Source organism: Scleropages formosus, chromosome 8 (genome assembly GCF_900964775.1).
Source record: "Scleropages formosus chromosome 8, fSclFor1.1, whole genome shotgun sequence".
NCBI classification, from domain to species: domain Eukaryota; kingdom Metazoa; phylum Chordata; class Actinopteri; order Osteoglossiformes; family Osteoglossidae; genus Scleropages; species Scleropages formosus.
This window is the reverse complement of record NC_041813.1, coordinates 14,912,867-14,922,359: the sequence shown is the minus strand read 5'-3', so window position 1 is coordinate 14,922,359 and position 9,493 is coordinate 14,912,867.

The following is a 9,493-nucleotide window of genomic DNA, read 5'->3' as shown; positions in this document are numbered from 1 at the left end:
TGCTTGACGTTTCAGGAATATTCTGGGGGGTTCTGGGGGTGCTCCCTTAACCTTGGGCACGGTAGGGGGCCTGGGAGTGACTCATGGGGATTCTCCAGTGTTTGGGATTACTTGTACTGTCTGAAGCATCTTTGTTAAGATTGCTACCAAAAGATATGTACTCAATAAAAGAGATTCTTGGCCTTTTGGCTAAGATCAAAGTGTAGTATCACAGCCTGCTACCGGGGGTGTAAAAGAGCACTTCCACAGCCCTTACAACCCAGCCTAGGATTATACTGGGGATAAAGACATCAGCAGGGAGATCAACAATGATGACTGCAGCAAAGAAAAAGATGGCGGTGAAGACAGCAAGGATGAAGACAACCACTGGGGGGCAGGTGAGGCTGCCTCCTCCAGGGAAGCAGCATCATGCTGCTCTCCATGAAGAGTCACCCACCTGGAAGAGCTCCCCACAGGAAGAAGGACTACCAGAGACATCAGAGCCTTTCGTTAAGGGAGCCCCGACACAGGCTGGAGGAGGATTGGCGGTGGAGGTGATGGCAGCGTCAAACCTAAAGATTGCGGTGGAGTCAACAACACCGGAGACGACAACTGTAGGGGTGGAGGCGATGATGGCCGCACCTGCAGAAGAGGTGGCCAGGCCCGAGAAGAAGAGCTCTGCTGCCCCGGAAGGATCTTTGGAAGAGGAGGAGCAGTCCACTAGTGGTATTGCTCTGAGGATGAAGCATACCACTTGCTTCAGGTGGCAAGGCATGGAGGCAGCGGGGGACTTCTCTAATCGTGCTGGGTTTATCAGGGAAGTCATCTTTAGAAAGTTGGGCCTGGCCACCACACAAGTTGTCTGTATTCAAAGGAATGGACATCAGCAGCTTGTTGATGTCACTGTTCTCGCTGACAAAACCTACCAGAAAGTGGTAGAAATCTGTAAGAAGGAGAAGGACAGGGGGTTGAAGCAATATAAGATTTAGCACCTTTGGTGGACGGACAGAGGATAATCTCTGTCGATGTTTTCAACCCCTTTGTTCCCGCTGAGGCCATCCATGCTTTTCTCCAGCGCCACGTCAACCACCTACCTGGCCACAGGGATATCCAGGATGAGTTTGGGATATGGAACGGGCACAGGCAGTTTCAGGCACACCTGCATCCTGACCCTGTGGCCCCCAGTGGGCTCCATCATCCCCCGGCATATTTCAATATACATAACAATAGGGTTTATCTCTTTAACCCCCAGCAGCCTCCCTTCTGCAGGCTCTACCAGGGTCAGGGGCACACGGCAGAAGCCTGTAAGAACATGAAATGCAGGAACTGCCTGGAGACCGGTCATTTCGTCAGGGATTGCAAGGGCCCCCGCCACTGCAATATCTGCAGCAGTGAATACCATCCGGCCTGTCCCTGCCCGCAGTACGGTCCCTCTTACACAGATGCCCTGCCTGGAACCAGGGTTCTTCTCACTTCTCGGCCTTTTGGCTAAGATCAAGTGTAGTACCGGAGATTTTAGCGGGGGCAGAGTGGAGCCGTATTCAGGACTGTGTGTGGCATGTCCGCAGCTTTCCTGGGGTGAAGCTTTGCTCCCTCGTAGGAGTTTATTTTATTTCTGGGTAGCCTGCTAAGCCTATAGTGCAGGGTTTCAGGTGGCTTGTCTGTTATCCCCGCAGAGTGACGCAGAGATTTTGTTTTTAACTGTTCTGTACCAGATTGTCCAGAGTAGAATTTTCCTCGAAGACATCGGTGGCCCCTGGGGAGGACGAGAGACCATCATTGGCAGCGAGGATGACGGCTGAAAGGACGCAGGCATTGAAAAACACCATCTGCTTCCGCTGGAGGAACCGGGATGATTTCATCGGATTTCACGAGAGCGTTCCATTTGTTCGTGAGATCGTCTTCGGACTCCTGGGACTTCCGGTGGAGGACATTGTCTGCATCCAGAGGAATGGGCCATTGTCCTTTTTCAAAATCATGCTGGCAACCGATGAACGTTATTGGAGGGTGTTGGAGGTGTGTAGGGTGAGTGCAATGCATTCTAAGCTGCTCCCCTACTCCATCAAGTCACTCTGGACGACAGATAGAAGAGTTGTGACTGTCCACTCTTCGACCCCTTAGTGTCGGCGGACGTCATGGCAGCTTTCCTGGGGGATTTTGCCGACGTCTTCCCCGGACATGAGGAAGACCAGGACCTTCTGGGCATCTGGACTGGACACTTTTTAGTCTGCCTGCGTCCCGACCCTGCGGAGATGGACGGTTATAGGCATCCACCTGCGTATTTCACCTTGGGCAAGGCAAGAGGCTACTTATTTTATCATGGTCAGCCTCCCTCCTGCCACTGTGGTCAGGGACGCACTGGGAGATCATGCAAAACAATGAAGTGCCAGCGATGTTTGGAGATCAGCCACCTGGCCAAGGACTGCGTAGGCCCCCGCCGCTGTACCCAATGCGAGGGGGGCATTATCTCTCCTGCAGCTGCCCGCAGCGCAAGCCAACCTATGCGGGCGTGGTGCGGGCAGAGGCGGTGCAGACGGGGGACGATGTGGAAGCCCAGCCTTTGTCTAGCAGAGCTGCGGACCAGCTGGAACCAGCGGTGGGTGCTGAGCTAAGAGAGCGGTTGTCAGGGGCCAGTGTGGCAGTGTCTCCTTCTTTGCCAGGCACTTCTGAGGGGTCCCGGGCTGAGGAAGGGAGGGACACACCTGGTCACTCGGACATTTTACGGGACTTTCTGGGAGTGACCAGGAAGAAGAAAAGGCGCAGGAGGGAGGCTGGGTTGATTCCCGGTACTACACTGGGGGTGCTGGTCTTGACTGCGACCCCTGAAAAGGACTGAGAAGATGCTCCCTCCTCCATAGTGGTACACGATCATTCGGGCCTATTAGTTATTGACTTTCTTGGGTGGGGTCTCCCCCTTGGTTCAGTTCGTCAGGGCTGGGGGAAGAGTCCCACCTGACAGCTGTGGAGGAAGGAGATTTTTGTTTAGAAAAACTGTTTGAATACATACACACACACACACACACACACACATTTTCCAAACCGCTTGTCCCATATGGGGTCGCGGGGAACTGGAGCCTACCCGGCAACACAGGGCATAAGGCCGGAGGGGGAGGGGACACACCCAAAACGGGACGCCAGTCCGCCGCAAGGCACCCCAAGTGGGACTTGAACCCCAGACCCACTGGAGAGCAGGACCCGGTCCAACCCACTGCGCCACCATACCCCCTACTGTTTGAATAATTGATTTTAATTTGTAGATGTTATAGTATTTTAGATTTTATAATGTTTTATTTTTAGATGTGTGTTGTATGAATGTTTAATGTTTATGGTTTTTATTGATGGATCAAAATCAGAATGTGGGGGTTTTGGCATGGGTGCCTGGTACTTTTCTTGTGGGTGTGGTACACATGTGTTTTAAACCTTGTATTTAAACCACTTTTTGGTGAAGGGTTTTAAAGTCCCAGGTTCTTTTTGTCATAATGGATATTTATATTTGTTGTTAAATTCTGATGTTTATTACTCTTTGTATCAGTGAAATAAGGTGTCTGGAGAAACAAGTAAGCTCTGTCATGTTTATGTTGAGAAGTGTTTTTATAATGGAATGTGAGGATGTTTTGTGTTTGTGATTTGTGATGTGGAATGTTGGAATTTTTGTTTTTGTTCTTATGGTATTGAATAAAGTATGAAAAAAAAATCTGCAGAGGAGGGTCTTCAGGCATTAACTGAACGAAAAGAAAATCGACGTGGTGGGGACAGCGGTGAAAATGGTGGCAGGGGCCGGAGAAGCCCTTGGTGAAGCTGAAGAGCTCCAGGGAGCAAGTCCTAACTCTACCCTGGCAGAGATCCTGAAGCGGAAAAAGTAAGATTCTACACCAAAGAAAAATAAGAAGAAAAAGCCCGGAAGGCAGGTTGTGGCATCAGAGAGGGACCTCTTGCCGGCCTGGTCCCCTTCAGAAGAAGGCCGAGAGTGCCCCTCCTCCCCCAAGGAGATGGATACCGTGTGGGCCCTGCGGAGTTCCCCGCCGATGTCTCTGAAGCGGTGGTCATCGTACGAGGGAGGACGGGTGATGCCAAACTCAGAGGCATACTTGCCAAACGAGGACTTTAGTGGGGCAGGGGCAGGGTCCTCTGGGAAGGAGGTTTTAATGGATTAAATAATGGCTGTTTTTTAATTTTATTTTAGGGTTCTTTTATTGTTTTATTTTTAATAACATACCCCAATGGCTGTTTTTAAAATTTTAACCCTTAATGTCACGGGGCTTAAAAATAAAGTTAAGAGAACTGTTTTGTTTAACCAGTTTGAGTCCTATGCCTTCATCCTGTGTTTTTTGCAGGAAGTCCACCTTCGGGACCAGTGGGACATGACTCTCTTCTCTCAAGAATGGTGAGTCCTACCGGAGCGTAGGTGGCGTCCGCTCTACAGGCATGGGAATTTTTTTTGGGCACTGCGCCTTTGAGAAAGTAAGGCCTTTTATTGCTCATGCCGGCCGGGTTTTGGGAGTGGACGTCACATGGAGAAGTTAGCACATACGCGTTCTGTGTGTCTATGCTCCGGTGGAGGTCAAGTACCGCATTGCTCTGTTAGATGAGCTAGTCCCTCATTGTGTGACCGACAGACATCTAATAATAGGAGGAGACCTCAACATCTTTCTTGAGGGCAAGGACGATGCTAGTATTAAACATTTTGAAAGTTTTATTAGCAGTTTTAACCTTACAGACGGTTTTAGAAAATGCAACCCCACCGATTCGGGCATCACTGGGCGCAACAGCTGCAGCGCCTGTAGTCATTTAGACTACATTTTAGCATCACCCTCCGTTACTTTTAAGAAAGTTCTCTTGACTGCCCAGCAGCCTACGGGCCATAAGATGGTCGAGGCCACAATTTCCATCTACTGGTAGATGAATGAACCCTTCCTGGATCGGGGCCTTGGCGTGGCGGAAGGGCTTGCGTGATCTAGGGATCTCCAGAGCTATGTCGTCAGGAGCATTATGTTCCTGGTAGGGTCTCCCAAGGCAAACAGGTCTGGAGTGAAGATCCAGACTAACACAATCCAAAAACCTCCATGGAAAATGGAAACAGAAGAATGTTTACCCTGCCGGAATAGGGTCACGGGGACCTACCCCTGGAGCCAGGCCTGGGGGTAGTGTTCCTAGGCGAGCGCCTGGTGGCCGGGCAGCCCATGTAGCCTGGCCAGGCTCAGCCGAAAAGGCATTGTGGGGGGGCCATGTGGGCCCACCACCTGCAAGGTCCAGCATCGGGGTCCGGTGCTATGTATACCTGGTGGCAGGAGGGGGCAGGGTGGCGCATGGCATCACGGCCCATCGTGACGAAAACTGGAAGGAGCCGGAACTGGTGCGGGAGGTTGAGAAATACCAACTAGATATAGTTGGGCTCACCTCCACTCACAGTGTTGGCTCTGGAACCAAACTCCTCGATGAGGGGTGGTCCCTCTCCTACTCAGGAATTGCACGAGGTGAAAGACGCCGGGCTGGTGTGGAGATACTCACAAGTCCCCGGCTGGCTGCCATACAGTTGGAGTTTGCCCCGATGGACGAGAGGGTCGCCTCAATACGACTTAATACTCAATACGTCGCAGAGAGGAAAACTTTGACTGTCGTGTGTGCTTATGCACCAAATAGCAGTTCAGAGTATTCGGCCTTCTTGGAGAAGGTGGAAGGGGTTCTGGACAAGGCCCCACCTACAGACTCCATTGTCCTGCTGGGGGACTTCAACGCTCATGTTTGCAGTGACTGGGAAATCTGGCGGAGGGTGATTGGGAAGAACAGCGTGCCTGATCTGAACCCGAATGGTGAAATGTTATTGGACTCCTGTGCTAGTCATGGTTTGTCCATAACAAACACCATGTTCGAACACAAGGATGCTCATAAGTGTACTTTGTACCAGAGCTCCTTGGGCCAAAGGTCAATGATCGACTTTGTAGTTGTTTCTTCTGACTTGAGGCCACATGTTTTGGACACTCGGGTGAAGAGAGGTGCTGAGCTGTCAACTGATCACCATCTGGTGGTGAGTTGGATCAGGTGAAGGGGAAAACTGATGGACAGACCCGGTAAGCCCAGACAGTTAATGAGGGTGTGTTGGGAACAACTGTCAGAGGACCTTGTCCGGAATGATTTTAACTCGCACCTCCGGGAGAGCTTCTCCCATGTCCCGGAGGAGGTAGGGGACATGGAGTCTGAATGGACCCTGTTCAAAACCTCCATTGTGGAAGCAGCCAGGCACAGCTGTGGCCAAAAGCTTGTTGGTGCCAGCCAGGGCGGCAACCCGATAACCCGCTGGTGGACACCGGTGGTGAGGGAAGCCGTCAAGCTGAAGAAGGAGGACTTTAGGGCCTGGTTGGCTCTGGGGACTCCTGACTCAGCAGACAGGTACCGGCAGGCGAAAAAGGCAGCAGCGGCTGTGGTTGCAGAAGCAAAATCCGAGCTTGGGAGGAGTTTGGAGAGGCCATGGAGAACGGCTATCGGTCGGCTTCAAAGAGGTTCTGGAGAACCATCTGGCAGCTCAGAAAGGGTTGGAGGAGTTTCGCTCAGGCTGTGTTTAGCAGGAGTGGAGAAACTCTGACCTCTGATGAGGACATTGTCGGGAGGTGGAAGGAGCACTTTGAAGAACTCTTAAACCCGAGTGATATGCCTCCCTTACAGGACTCAGGGCCAGAGGCTTTCGGGCTGTCAGAGTCCATTTCCCTGGTGGAAGTCACTGAGGTAGTTGGTAAACTCCACAGTGGCAAAGCACCGGGGGTGGATGAGATCCGCCCGGAAATGCCTAAGACTCTGGATGTTGCAGGGCTGTTATGGTTGACACGCCTCTGCAATGTTGCATGGACCTCAGGGACAGTGCCCTTGGATTGGCAAACTGGGGTGGTGGTCCCTATCTTTAAGAAAGGGGACCAGAGAGTGTGTGCTAACTATCAGGGCATCACACTCCTCAGCCTCCCTGGGAAAGTCTATGCTGGGGTGCTGGAGAGGAGGCTCCGGCCGATAGTTGAACCTCAGATTGAAGAGGAACAATGCGGATTCCGCCCTGGCCGTGGAACAGTGGACCAGCTTTTCACCCTCTCACAGATCATTGAAGGGGCATGGGAATTTGCTAATCCAGTCTACATGTGTTTTGTGGACTTGGAGAAGGCCTATGACCGTGTTCCCCGGGAAATTCTGTGGGAGGTGCTTCGGGAGTATGGGGTACCGGGGCCACTACTGCGGGCCATTCGGTCCTTGTACATACGGAGAGAAAGCTGTGTCCGCATACTCGGCACTAAGTCAGGCCTGTTCAGTGTAGGTGTTGGACTCCGCCAAGGTTGTGCCTTGTCTCCACTCCTGTTTGTAGTTTTCATGGACAGGATATCAAGGCGCAGTCGAGGTCAGGAGGGCATTCTGTGTGGGAGTCAGAAGGTGACGTCTCTTCTTTTTAAAGATGATGTTGTCCTTTTGGCACCATCACATGGCTGCCTCCAGCACGCACTGGAACAGTTTGCAGCCAAGTGTGAAGCAGTGGGGATGAGGATCAGCGCCTCAAAGTCTGAGTTTATGGTTCTGTCACGGAAAAGGATGGTATGCCCCCTCCAGATAAGGGGAGAGTTTTTGCCCCAGGTGGAGGAGTTCAAGTATCTTGGGGTCTTGTTCACGAGTGAGGGAAGAAGGGAGCATGAGATCGGCTACAGACTGGGAGCAGCGGCAGCAGTAATGCGGTCACTGTACAGGACTGTAGTGGTGAAGGGGGAGTTGAGCCATAAAGCGAAGCTCTCCATTTACCGGCCGATCTATGTCCCTACCCTCACCTATGGTCATCAACTCTGGGTGATGACCGAAAGAATAAGATGGCGGATACAAGCGGCCGAAATGAGTTTTCTCCGCAGGGTGCTGGGACTCACTCTCCGTGACAGGGTGAAGAGTTCGGACATCCGGGAGGAGCTCAGAGTAGAGCCGCTACTCCTTCACATTGAGAGGAGCCAGTTGAGGTGGTTCGAGCATCAGATAAGGATGCCCCCTGGACACCTCCCTTTGGAGGTATACCAGGCACGGCCAACTGGGACGAGGCCCCGAGGTCGACCCAGGACCCGCTGGAGGGATTACATCTCACAGTTGGCCTGGGAACGGCTGGGGATCCCCCAGGTTGAGCTGGAGGAAATTGCGGGGGACAGGGGCGGCTGGACCTCTCTGCTCTCCCTGCTGCCACCGCAACCCTTTTAGGACGAGCGGGACAGAAGATGGATGGATGGAAGATGAATATCAAAGTCCTCCAAGAAAAGGAGTATAGAGACTTTTTTAACGAGAATTTTTCATTGTGGTTGGATTCCATGGATTTTTACTCCTCGGTGGCTGATTGGTGGGAGGAGGTCAAGGCGAAGGCCAAGACCCTCACTATCAGCTATTGTAGCCGACATGCCGCTTTGCGACGTCAGGAGATCAGCTCGCTTGAGGAGGAACCCCAGAGGATTTATTCTTGCCACAATAATGGAAGGACATTTGATTATGATAGGGCCGTGGAGATAAAGGCTACTTTGAGGCAGCTGCATGAGCAGCAGGCCAAAGCCTTTCTGTTTGGTGCCAGAGTAAAGGAGGTAGAGGAGAATGAGAAGCCTCCTACTTTTTTAAAAAGGTGTAGGACTTGAAACGTAAAAGAGGGTTTACCTCTCTGTGGAACCAGCAGGGTGAGTCCTTCACCGACACTACCCAGATGTTGGAAGTTGCATCTTGTTTTTATAGAAATCTTTAAAGTTGGGGAAACAGACCCGGTAACAGAAAAGAGCTTTTTAAAGAATTTGGCGTTGCAGGTTCCCAAGGATGCCCTTGGCAGCTTAGAGAGCCCCGTCATCTTGCTCGAGCTCTCGGAGGCATTTGGTAAGATGAATGGGTGCAAGGTTTCCCACCTGAAAGGTTTACCAGTGGAATTTTATTCCACATTTTGGGAGGTCTTGGGGCCAGCTTTTTTGCATGTTGTCAGAGGTGCTGGGCAGGGTCATGCTTACCAAGAGCATGAGGACAGGGGTGCTCTCCTTGTTGTATAAGAAAGACAATAAAGCTGATCTTGCCAACTGGAGACCCGTTACGATGCTTTGCGTTGATGCAAATATCATTGTGAAAATCTTGACCGAGAGCCTGAAGAAGGTAATGGCCGACGTGGTCCATTGTGACCAGATGTGTGGAGGGCCTGGGCATTCTGTGTTCTGGAATTTGCACCTGGTCTGGGATGCAATTGCCTGGACAGAGGACCAAAAGGTCCCCCTCGCGCTGGTTGGTTTGGACCAGGAGAAGGCGTTTGACCAGTTGGATCACCGCTTCCTATTTAACACCCTGAGCAGATTGGGCTTTAGCCCTAATTGCCTAAAGTGGGTGTGTGTGCTTCACACTGACGTAGGTAGCTAAGTTACCATCAACAGCTCCCTCAAGGGGTGGGTGCCCCAGTTGAATGGACTGAGGCAGGGTTTTCCACTCTCCCTGCTCCTTTATGTTCTGTACATCAAGCCACTGATGGCTGCCATTCATGTCCACCCAGGGA